The sequence below is a fragment of the Hyla sarda genome, unplaced genomic scaffold, assembly GCF_029499605.1.
Source record: "Hyla sarda isolate aHylSar1 unplaced genomic scaffold, aHylSar1.hap1 scaffold_1608, whole genome shotgun sequence".
NCBI classification, from domain to species: Eukaryota; Metazoa; Chordata; class Amphibia; order Anura; family Hylidae; genus Hyla; species Hyla sarda.
In genome coordinates this window covers 17,918-30,279 of record NW_026608244.1, presented here as the reverse complement: position 1 = coordinate 30,279, position 12,362 = coordinate 17,918, and the positions used below count along the sequence as shown (strand labels likewise).

The 12,362-nt window shown below is 43.1% G+C and overlaps 2 non-coding genes and 1 pseudogene across 2 annotated transcripts; all 3 read left to right on the top strand.

Annotated features, from left to right (window-relative positions):
• The first annotated feature begins 1,255 nt into the window (after positions 1-1,255).
• On the top strand, positions 1,256-1,446 carry LOC130310960 (U2 spliceosomal RNA). The gene has a single exon (XR_008859417.1). It is a non-coding gene; the product is annotated as a U2 spliceosomal RNA (small nuclear RNA).
• Positions 1,447-3,531: 2,085 nt separating this feature from the next.
• On the top strand, positions 3,532-3,722 carry LOC130310959 (U2 spliceosomal RNA). Its single transcript, XR_008859416.1, has one exon. It is a non-coding gene; the product is annotated as a U2 spliceosomal RNA (small nuclear RNA).
• Positions 3,723-10,642: 6,920 nt separating this feature from the next.
• LOC130310981 (U2 spliceosomal RNA) lies at positions 10,643-10,817 on the top strand (annotated as a pseudogene).
• Positions 10,818-12,362: the final 1,545 nt, after the last annotated feature.

Here is a 12,362-nt window from a genome sequence, read left to right as displayed (position 1 = left end):
CCTATGTATAATGTTGTAAAAATGCTCTAGAAGCTAAAGTCGCAGAAATGTCACACATATTTGGCCTGCAACTTTCTGTGCGACAAATTCAGACAGGAAAAATCAGTATAAATCCTTAGAAAATTATCCCCCAGTGTCTCCATCTGCTGGCGGTATTGAATAAGCATTGCTGCACTGATGGGGTATGCATTAGACGAAAAAAAAGAAGAAAAAGAAGAATAATACGCCCAGAAAAGAGGCGAAAAGGAGAAAAACGTAAAAAAACGTGAAAAAAAAGTAAGAGGAAGAGAAGGGAAAAAAAGGTGGAAATGGGTTTAAAAGTGATTTCGGCGGAGAAATATATATATATATATATATATATATATATATATATATATATATACGCGCACACACACACATATATATAAACGTATTCTCCGTTGAGATATTGCAGCCGCTGCTGTGTCCAGGCCCAGGAGCCTTAGCACTGTGCTGTGATGTCACTCAATACCACTGACATCACTAGGTGTAAACAACATCTCTCCTTTGCTGTGTATGTGACTATGGAGCTGTTTGGTGATGTCGTCTATTATGGCCTTCATAGAAGCAACAGGAGATTGTTGCATCCATCTAGAACCCTCAGAACTACAGTGCTATGATGTCACTCACTTCCACAGGCCTTGCAGAGTGTAAACAACAACAACCCAGCTTTGTTGTGTATGTAACCATAGGGATTTGTGATGTCACCTAGAACCTTCACAGCAGCGACAGCTTTATGAGGAGCATCAGCACTGCTCTGCCTGAGCAGAACCATCACCGCCATAGGTTGTCAAATAACCCGGATTTAACCCACACAGGTAAGTCCAATGGGGTGCAGGCATGTCCTCTATGCTTACAGCTTCCCGTGGGTGTTGGTTTGATACCGTTTGGGGACAGCCAAGGAGGCATCTGCAGGCAACAAAGGTAGGTGTGTGCTTGTGTGTGTGTTTCCTATGCAGATCCTAAGCCCAGTGTCACATGCAAGTAGGAGGAGTAAGAAGGGTTCCTGGCAAATCCGGGTTATGGATTGCATTTAAAAAGGCCCCGTGGGAGTGCAATGGGCCCCTGTCTTGCTGCTTAGCAATAATGGTATGGGTTTAGGTTCTGCTGTGTGTACTGGTGGTTGACTGCCCCCCAGCCCAGAGTGTGCATGGAAAATTGTCTGGCAGCCTCCCTGACAGCAAGCAGTGATAGTGCCCATGAAGGGCACCTTGTTGGGCCCGCCCCTTTCACGGTTATCGCTTCTCGGCCTTTTGGCTAAGATCAAGTGTAGTATCTGTTCTTATCAGTTTAATATCTGATACGTCCCCTATCTGGGGACCATATATTAAATGGATTTTTGAGAACGGGGGCCGATTTCGAAGCTTGCTTCCGTCGCCCTATGCATTGACCCGATATGGCAGTATCTTCGGGTACAGTGCACCACCCCCTTACAGGGTTAAAAAGAAAGATTCCTACTTTCATTGCTACCTGCTTGCTGGCTAGCCAGCTAGCCAGCCCTGTGGGCCTTGCTGCTGCTGCAGCCAAAAAACAAAAGGTGGTGCTGCTGCTGCTTCTGCTGCTTCTGCTTGTGTCTGGCCGCTGTTGGAGCGTCCAGGCACAGGACTTCTGCTGCTGCTGACTAAATGGCCTCCTTAATTGGATCATTTGAGTAGCCAGCACACCTGTGCAGGTAGGGCATGACATGATAGGCAGCTGCCTTGATAGCGGGTGGGTGCTGAATGTTCCTAATTGACAAAATAAGATTAATGCTTATGAAGAAATATAAAATCTCATCCCTTCCCCAATATCGCGCCACACCCCTACCCCTTAATTCCCTGGTTGAACTTGATGGACATATGTCTTTTTTCGACCGTACTAACTATGTAACTATGTAACATAACATGGGGGGGGGGGGGGGGTCTCCTGGCTGTTCACACAGGTGTGTCATTGCTGTACATTGACCATGCATTGCTTCTGTGGTATTGCAAAGGCAAAGACAAATGCTTCCAGCCATCCATTGCACTAATGGATTGGTCATCAGCTGGCTGTCTATGTCCCGCATCAATATAGACCAAAGTACAGAGGGTTAGGCTATGCTATTGTGCACCTACCTGATGCATCAGAAGGTGCGAGGCCCTTGCTAAATTCTGTGCACAGACTTTGAGATCTATACTTTAGACTGTATCTAAACCTGCTCCAACATGGACTGACATTCTGGCCTACTTTCAGCCGATGCGACTTGTCTGTCGCTGAACAGTCGCTTTTTATGTATTCAGCACCTATGTATAATGTTGTAAAAATGCTCTAGAAGCTAAAGTCGTAGAAATGTCACACATATTTGGCCTGCAACTTTCTGTGCGACAAATTCAGACAGGAAAAATCAGTATAAATCCTTAGAAAATTATCCCCCAGTGTCTCCATCTGCTGGCGGTATTGAATAAGCATTGCTGCACTGATGGGGTATGCATTAGACGAAAAAAAAGAAGAAAAAGAAGAATAATACGCCCAGAAAAGAGGCGAAAAGGAGAAAAACGTAAAAAAACGTGAAAAAAAAGTAAGAGGAAGAGAAGGGAAAAAAAGGTGGAAATGGGTTTAAAAGTGATTTCGGCGGAGAAATATATATATATATATATATATATATATATATATATATATATACGCGCACACACACACATATATATAAACGTATTCTCCGTTGAGATATTGCAGCCGCTGCTGTGTCCAGGCCCAGGAGCCTTAGCACTGTGCTGTGATGTCACTCAATACCACTGACATCACTAGGTGTAAACAACATCTCTCCTTTGCTGTGTATGTGACTATGGAGCTGTTTGGTGATGTCGTCTATTATGGCCTTCATAGAAGCAACAGGAGAGTGTTGCATCCATCTAGAACCCTCAGAACTACAGTGCTATGATGTCACTCACTTCCACAGGCCTTGCAGAGTGTAAACAACAACAACCCAGCTTTGTTGTGTATGTAACCATAGGGATTTGTGATGTCACCTAGAACCTTCACAGCAGCGACAGCTTTATGAGGAGCATCAGCACTGCTCTGCCTGAGCAGAACCATCACCGCCATAGGTTGTCAAATAACCCGGATTTAACCCACACAGGTAAGTCCAATGGGGTGCAGGCATGTCCTCTATGCTTACAGCTTCCCGTGGGTGTTGGTTTGATACCGTTTGGGGACAGCCAAGGAGGCATCTGCAGGCAACAAAGGTAGGTGTGTGCTTGTGTGTGTGTTTCCTATGCAGATCCTAAGCCCAGTGTCACATGCAAGTAGGAGGAGTAAGAAGGGTTCCTGGCAAATCCGGGTTATGGATTGCATTTAAAAAGGCCCCGTGGGAGTGCAATGGGCCCCTGTCTTGCTGCTTAGCAATAATGGTATGGGTTTAGGTTCTGCTGTGTGTACTGGTGGTTGACTGCCCCCCAGCCCAGAGTGTGCATGGAAAATTGTCTGGCAGCCTCCCTGACAGCAAGCAGTGATAGTGCCCATGAAGGGCACCTTGTTGGGCCCGCCCCTTTCACGGTTATCGCTTCTCGGCCTTTTGGCTAAGATCAAGTGTAGTATCTGTTCTTATCAGTTTAATATCTGATACGTCCCCTATCTGGGGACCATATATTAAATGGATTTTTGAGAACGGGGGCCGATTTCGAAGCTTGCTTCCGTCGCCCTATGCATTGACCCGATATGGCAGTATCTTCGGGTACAGTGCACCACCCCCTTACAGGGTTAAAAAGAAAGATTCCTACTTTCATTGCTACCTGCTTGCTGGCTAGCCAGCTAGCCAGCCCTGTGGGCCTTGCTGCTGCTGCAGCCAAAAAACAAAAGGTGGTGCTGCTGCTGCTTCTGCTGCTTCTGCTTCTGCTTGTGTCTGGCCGCTGTTGGAGCGTCCAGGCACAGGACTTCTGCTGCTGCTGACTAAATGGCCTCCTTAATTGGATCATTTGAGTAGCCAGCACACCTGTGCAGGTAGGGCATGACATGATAGGCAGCTGCCTTGATAGCGGGTGGGTGCTGAATGTTCCTAATTGACAAAATAAGATTAATGCTTATGAAGAAATATAAAATCTCATCCCTTCCCCAATATCGCGCCACACCCCTACCCCTTAATTCCCTGGTTGAACTTGATGGACATATGTCTTTTTTCGACCGTACTAACTATGTAACTATGTAACATAACATGGGGGGGGGGGTCTCCTGGCTGTTCACACAGGTGTGTCATTGCTGTACATTGACCATGCATTGCTTCTGTGGTATTGCAAAGGCAAAGACAAATGCTTCCAGCCATCCATTGCACTAATGGATTGGTCATCAGCTGGCTGTCTATGTCCCGCATCAATATAGACCAAAGTACAGAGGGTTAGGCTATGCTATTGTGCACCTACCTGATGCATCAGAAGGTGCGAGGCCCTTGCTAAATTCTGTGCACAGACTTTGAGATCTATACTTTAGACTGTATCTAAACCTGCTCCAACATGGACTGACATTCTGGCCTACTTTCAGCCGATGCGACTTGTCTGTCGCTGAACAGTCGCTTTTTATGTATTCAGCACCTATGTATAATGTTGTAAAAATGCTCTAGAAGCTAAAGTCGCAGAAATGTCACACATATTTGGCCTGCAACTTTCTGTGCGACAAATTCAGACAGGAAAAATCAGTATAAATCCTTAGAAAATTATCCCCCAGTGTCTCCATCTGCTGGCGGTATTGAATAAGCATTGCTGCACTGATGGGGTATGCATTAGACGAAAAAAAAGAAGAAAAAGAAGAATAATACGCCCAGAAAAGAGGCGAAAAGGAGAAAAACGTAAAAAAACGTGAAAAAAAAGTAAGAGGAAGAGAAGGGAAAAAAAGGTGGAAATGGGTTTAAAAGTGATTTCGGCGGAGAAATATATATATATATATATATATATATATATATATATATATATATATACGCGCACACACACACATATATATAAACGTATTCTCCGTTGAGATATTGCAGCCGCTGCTGTGTCCAGGCCCAGGAGCCTTAGCACTGTGCTGTGATGTCACTCAATACCACTGACATCACTAGGTGTAAACAACATCTCTCCTTTGCTGTGTATGTGACTATGGAGCTGTTTGGTGATGTCGTCTATTATGGCCTTCATAGAAGCAACAGGAGATTGTTGCATCCATCTAGAACCCTCAGAACTACAGTGCTATGATGTCACTCACTTCCACAGGCCTTGCAGAGTGTAAACAACAACAACCCAGCTTTGTTGTGTATGTAACCATAGGGATTTGTGATGTCACCTAGAACCTTCACAGCAGCGACAGCTTTATGAGGAGCATCAGCACTGCTCTGCCTGAGCAGAACCATCACCGCCATAGGTTGTCAAATAACCCGGATTTAACCCACACAGGTAAGTCCAATGGGGTGCAGGCATGTCCTCTATGCTTACAGCTTCCCGTGGGTGTTGGTTTGATACCGTTTGGGGACAGCCAAGGAGGCATCTGCAGGCAACAAAGGTAGGTGTGTGCTTGTGTGTGTGTTTCCTATGCAGATCCTAAGCCCAGTGTCACATGCAAGTAGGAGGAGTAAGAAGGGTTCCTGGCAAATCCGGGTTATGGATTGCATTTAAAAAGGCCCCGTGGGAGTGCAATGGGCCCCTGTCTTGCTGCTTAGCAATAATGGTATGGGTTTAGGTTCTGCTGTGTGTACTGGTGGTTGACTGCCCCCCAGCCCAGAGTGTGCATGGAAAATTGTCTGGCAGCCTCCCTGACAGCAAGCAGTGATAGTGCCCATGAAGGGCACCTTGTTGGGCCCGCCCCTTTCACGGTTATCGCTTCTCGGCCTTTTGGCTCCGATCAAGTGTAAACTTGGTCTGGGTCAGGGGTGCGGGTGTTCTGCTGAGCAGGAATCCGGAGTGGTGATCTTACTGTGGAATCGACAGACAAGAGAAGAACAATGGCTGGAAAGGAATACCTCCCTGCGATTGAGAAGACTGTACGTTTTGTGGTGGAAACTTCTGACCGGGGTAAGAATCGGATTGAGTACATTGGACATGAACTTGTGGAGAAATTGGGTGGTTTTGGCATGGATAGTTTGTTCTGTGTGCAAGAGAATAGGAAGCAAGGAATATATGATGTGTCCTTCATCTATGAAGCTGATTGCCAGAACTTCTATGAATGTTTGAAAAGAAATGCCAATAACCCTGTCTTGGAAAATGTAAAGTTTTTTCCTCTGTTTGAGATGGGAGTGAAGACTCTGTTTGTACATATGTACAATCCATTCTTAGACCCGGATATGATTAAGAACTTTCTAAGTATCTACTGTGAAAGTGTCCAAGGGGGAGTGAAGCAAACTAGTAGTTTGGGTGTGTTTAATGGCACATGGAAGTTCTTTGTAAAACTGAAGCTGGATCCTGGGAGCATTGGTGGAGTGAAACACCCACCGGCCAATTTTTCAATCGCCGGAAACCGGGGTTATGTCTATTATTATGGCCAGCCATTGTTTTGCCGTGATTGTTTGCTGTTTGGACATGTTAAAGAGGCTTGTCCAGGTAATAAGAAGTGCCGAAATTGTAAAATGCCAGGGCATGAAGCGGGAGCTTGTCCACAGCCCAGAACTTGTGATCTTTGTGGCCTTGTTGGACATGTGTATAGAAATTGTCCGGAGGTGGCTAAAAGGGAGAAGGAGAAAGAGGCCAGAAAAGATTTGGCAATTAAAAAAAGGGAAAAGGCAAAGGCAGACATGGCAGAAAAGAGTGTGATTGCTATTATTGAGAAAGCAACGGTGGTGGAAGAGAAGGTGCAGGAGGAGATTGAAGAGGAGATGGAGGAGGAGGTGAGAATTGAAGAGGTGCCTAGTCCTCAGGTGTCTGGCACTCAAAAAGTTGAATGGTCGAATTCAGAAGAGGAAAGTGCTAAAGAGAGAGAGGAAGATCTTTTTCGTCCCCCACGGAAGGCGGCGAGAGGTGCCAGTGGTGAAAAGATGGAGCAGACGGTGGTGGAGACGAGTAATCGTTTTGCCGCAATATCTGAGGGTGAAATGGATAAATGCATTGGAGAAGAAACTTCTCCCTCGACACTGAGCCGTAAAGTTCATTAACTCTCTTCTAGGTTTTTTCTTCCTATGGGTTGTTATTTGATTTGATATGTCTTTTTCGGTTAGTTTGTCAAATGTTAGAGTCTTTAAAAATAAGAATAGAAGAGCGGCCATTCTGGAGGAATTGGCAGGAACTAATAATGACATAATTTGTCTTCCGGAAATGTGCATTGGATTTTCCTCCAAAAAAGGAGGAGTGGAGATATGGACCAGCAGTGTGGTCTTGCTCTAATGTAAATAGAAATGATGGAGTTGGGGTTTTGTTTAGGAATAATAAGTTTAAAGTTTGTAGTCAAATGGTGTTAAGGGAAGGAAGGTGTGTGTTGGTGGAGGTTGGGTTACATGGGTTTAAGTTTAAGTTAATTAATGTTTATGCACCTGTGAATAAGGAGGAGAGGGTGGGTTTGTTTGAAATAATTAAGGGGTTTTTGTCTGGGAAGGAACCAGTGTTGTTAGTAGGTGATTTCAACTGTGAGATTGGGAGGGATGCGGATGTTTCTGGAAATATGCTTAAGAGTATGGTGAGTGATTTCAAGTTAAGAGATGTGGTTGAAGTGTGTGGTGTGAATCCTGTGTTAGCAACATATCATGCTGAGAGTGGAAGGAGTGAGTCAAGATTAGATATGTGTTTTGTGTCCAAAATGATAGGATGTATGTGGTATAAGCAAGAGAGAGTGATTTATTCTGATCATGAGCGTGTGAGTTGTGGTTTGGTGTTGGATGAGATTTGCATAAGTGGGAGGGGTTACTGGAAGCTTAATGTGAAACTGTTGGATGAAAAGGAGGTATATGATAGGTATATTAAGAAGTATAAGTTATGGTGTGAGAAGAAAAAAGAATTTTTGGATTTATTGTGTTGGTGGGAGTGGGTTAAAGAAAGAACTAAGGTTTTTTTCAAGAGGGAAGGTTATAAAAGGAAAGCTAGGGAAAGAAAGAAGTATGAATGGCTGAATAAAAGGTTGGGGTTTCTCAATAAGTTGAAAAAGAAGGGATGGAGAGTGGATGGTAAGATTGATGCTGTGAAAAGAGATATAAAGGATTGGTTGAATGAAAGAGGAAAAGAGTTAATGTACAGAGCAAAAGTGGACAAATTGGAGAAGGATGAAAAGTGTTCAAGATATTTTTTTAAGAAAGTGATTGGGAGAAAGGATGATTTAGTGAGTGTGTATGATAAGGATGGTGGTTTGGTGAGAGGCAAAGCTGTACTGAATGTGGTGAAAGAGTTTTATGAGGACTTATATGCAGTCAAACAGTGTGATAGGGGTTTGGCTGAGGAAGTGCTGGAAGTGATTGATAAGAAGGTAGATTGTAATGAGTATGAGAGTTTAATGAGAGAGATTGGAATGGAAGAGATTAAAAGGACGGTTGATAGTATGGCTAAAAATAAGACTCCTGGAGAGGATGGGTTGCCGGCTGAGTTTTATGTGAAATTGTGGGATGTACTGAAGGATGATATGGAGAGTATCTTTAAGTATATGTGGGCTAATGGAAGATTGGTGGAAAGTATGAAGAGTGGGATAGTGGTTTTGATTTATAAGAAAGGGGATGTGAATGATATAAGGAATTGGAGGCCGATAACTTTGTTGAATGTGGATTATAAAATATTTGCAAAGCTGATTACAAATAGAATGAGGGACGTGATAGAGCAAGTGATTGGGGAGGAGCAAGTGTGTGGTGTGCCAGGAAGAAGAATTAGTGAGAATTTGTGTTTGTTGAGAGATATATTGTGGGATGGTATGTGTAGAAAGCAGGTGGTTCGTGTGTTGTCAATTGATTTTGAAAAAGCTTTTGACCGTTTGTCGCATGGGTTTTTGTTTAAGGTGCTAGTTAAAATGGGGTTTCCAGGTGATTTTGTGAATATTGTGAGAATGTTGTATAAGGAAGTGTATAGTAAGATTCTGATTAATGGATGGATGACTGAGGAGATTAAAGTATGTTCAGGGGTGAGACAGGGATGTCCCTTGTCACCTATTGCTTTTATTTGTGCTATGGAACCATTATTAGAATTATTGCGTAAGGATAAATGTGTGAGAGGTGTGAGAGTTCCGGGGGGTCGTGGTAAAGAGGTTAAAGTGTTGGCTTATATGGATGATGTATGTGTGGTAAGTGAATCTGTTGCGGCTGTAAGAAGATCCAAGTTATTGGTAAGTCTGTTTTGTGGTGCGTCTGGTTTTAAGGTCAATTGGGGAAAGAGTGAATATAAATGTTTTGGTGGTGTGACTCAGAGTGAGGATGTTGGTATGGAAGGGGTGGAAGGGCCTATTCAAGTGTTGGGGGTTAAGATGGATGAACGGTTGGATGGTAGAAATAGTTGGGAGGATGTGGGGAAGAGAGTGCAAAAGAAATTGAATTTTTGGAGGTTGAGAGAGTTGTCAATGGTTGGTAAGGTTATGATAGTGAAGAGTGTGATTTTGCCAATACTGTTATATGTTGCTGTTGTGTTTCCGCCAAGTTATATGGTTTTGCGAAAGGTGAAAAGAATGTTATTTGTGTTTTTGTGGGGTACAAAGATGGAAAGAGTTAAGAGAGAGATTGTAATGAAAGATGGTAAAAATGGAGGAATGGACTTTCCGAATGTTGATGTGTATCTGGGTGTGAATATTGTTTTTGCTTTGAAAAGAATGATGGGAGGTGAAAAGAGTTGTGCATGTATGGTGAGATATTTGGGTGGCAGTGTGTTATGTAAATTGGGTTGGTTGGAAAGAGATTTGAGAGTGCCTTATGCTTTTGTGTGTCCTAGTTGGTATGTATATGTGGTGAAATTTTTGGAGAATTATAGGTTGATTGGTGTGGGTCCAGAAGTGTTTGTGAGTAAAAAGAGTATGATTGGGTACATTAAAAAAGAGGAAGTTGAATGTTCAATTAATATGGTGAGAGCTGTAGATGTGGGGAGAGTGTGGAAGAGTATAATGACTGTTGGAGTAACAAATAGACAACGTGAGATAGTATGGCAGAGTTTGCATGGTGCGTTACCGGTAAGAGAATTTCAAAGAAATAGAGGGATTGGAAGGTATGAGAGGTGTCCAAGAGATGGGTGTGATGGGATTGAGAGTGTGATGCATGTATTTTGGAATTGTGAAATGGCGCAAGGTGTGTGGAAAGGGGTGAGTTTGCTGTTTAAAGAATTGACTGGTATAAGGTATATGTCGTATGATGTGGTTATGTTTGGACTTAGTATGGTAGGGAGAGATAAGGAAAGGGTTTTTTTTGTGTTGCTTGCCATTATTAAAGAAGTACTTTGGGATGTTAGGAATTTATGTGTATTCAAAAGAAATAACGTGTCGGTGGAGGGTTGTATTAAGATGATTCTAGATAGGTTATATGTTGTTTATTTGTGTGATAGGAAGAATTTGGGGGATAAGGATGCTGAGGGGATATGGAAGTTTTTGAAATGGAGATATCTTGTAAGTTTGTAATTGGTGATGGTATTTATGTTTGTTTGAAATTGAAAATAAAAAGAAAGACCTAATGATGAGTTGGACTTTACTTCAGAAAGTCTAAGTGACGAAGTATGGAGTTGGATTTTGATGTTTTAATGTCCAAACCTGAAGGTTTAAAAAAAAAATAAATAAATAAAAAAAAAAAATCTGTTCTTATCAGTTTAATATCTGATACGTCCCCTATATGGGGACCATATATTAAATGGATTTTTGAGAACGGGGGCCGATTTCAAAGCTTGCTTCCGTCGCCCTATGCATTGACCCGATATGGCAGTATCTTCGGGTACAGTGCACCACCCCCTTACAGGGTTAAAAAGAAAGATTCCTACTTTCATTGCTACCTGCTTGCTGGCTAGCCAGCTAGCCAGCCCTGTGGGCCTTGCTGCTGCTGCAGCCAAAAAACAAAAGGTGGTGCTGCTGCTGCTTCTGCTGCTTCTGCTTCTGCTTGTGTCTGGCCGCTGTTGGAGCGTCCAGGCACAGGACTTCTGCTGCTGCTGACTAAATGGCCTCCTTAATTGGATCATTTGAGTAGCCAGCACACCTGTGCAGGTAGGGCATGACATGATAGGCAGCTGCCTTGATAGCGGGTGGGTGCTGAATGTTCCTAATTGACAAAATAAGATTAATGCTTATGAAGAAATATAAAATCTCATCCCTTCCCCAATATCGCGCCACACCCCTACCCCTTAATTCCCTGGTTGAACTTGATGGACATATGTCTTTTTTCGACCGTACTAACTATGTAACTATGTAACATAACATGGGGGGGGGGGGGGGGGTCTCCTGGCTGTTCGCACAGGTGTGTCATTGCTGTACATTGACCATGCATTGCTTCTGTGGTATTGCAAAGGCAAAGACAAATGCTTCCAGCCATCCATTGCACTAATGGATTGGTCATCAGCTGGCTGTCTATGTCCCGCATCAATATAGACCAAAGTACAGAGGGTTAGGCTATGCTATTGTGCACCTACCTGATGCATCAGAAGGTGCGAGGCCCTTGCTAAATTCTGTGCACAGACTTTGAGATCTATACTTTAGACTGTATCTAAACCTGCTCCAACATGGACTGACATTCTGGCCTACTTTCAGCCGATGCGACTTGTCTGTCGCTGAACATTCGCTTTTTATGTATTCAGCACCTATGTATAATGTTGTAAAAATGCTCTAGAAGCTAAAGTCGCAGAAATGTCACACATATTTGGCCTGCAACTTTCTGTGCGACAAATTCAGACAGGAAAAATCAGTATAAATCCTTAGAAAATTATCCCCCAGTGTCTCCATCTGCTGGCGGTATTGAATAAGCATTGCTGCACTGATGGGGTATGCATTAGACGAAAAAAAAGAAGAAAAAGAAGAATAATACGCCCAGAAAAGAGGCGAAAAGGAGAAAAACGTAAAAAAACGTGAAAAAAAAGTAAGAGGAAGAGAAGGGAAAAAAAGGTGGAAATGGGTTTAAAAGTGATTTCGGCGGAGAAATATATATATATATATATATATATATATATATATATATATATACGCGCACACACACACATATATATAAACGTATTCTCCGTTGAGATATTGCAGCCGCTGCTGTGTCCAGGCCCAGGAGCCTTAGCACTGTGCTGTGATGTCACTCAATACCACTGACATCACTAGGTGTAAACAACATCTCTCCTTTGCTGTGTATGTGACTATGGAGCTGTTTGGTGATGTCGTCTATTATGGCCTTCATAGAAGCAACAGGAGATTGTTGCATCCATCTAGAACCCTCAGAACTACAGTGCTATGATGTCACTCACTTCCACAGGCCTTGCAGAGTGTAAACAACAACAACCCAGCTTTGTTGTGTATGTAACCAT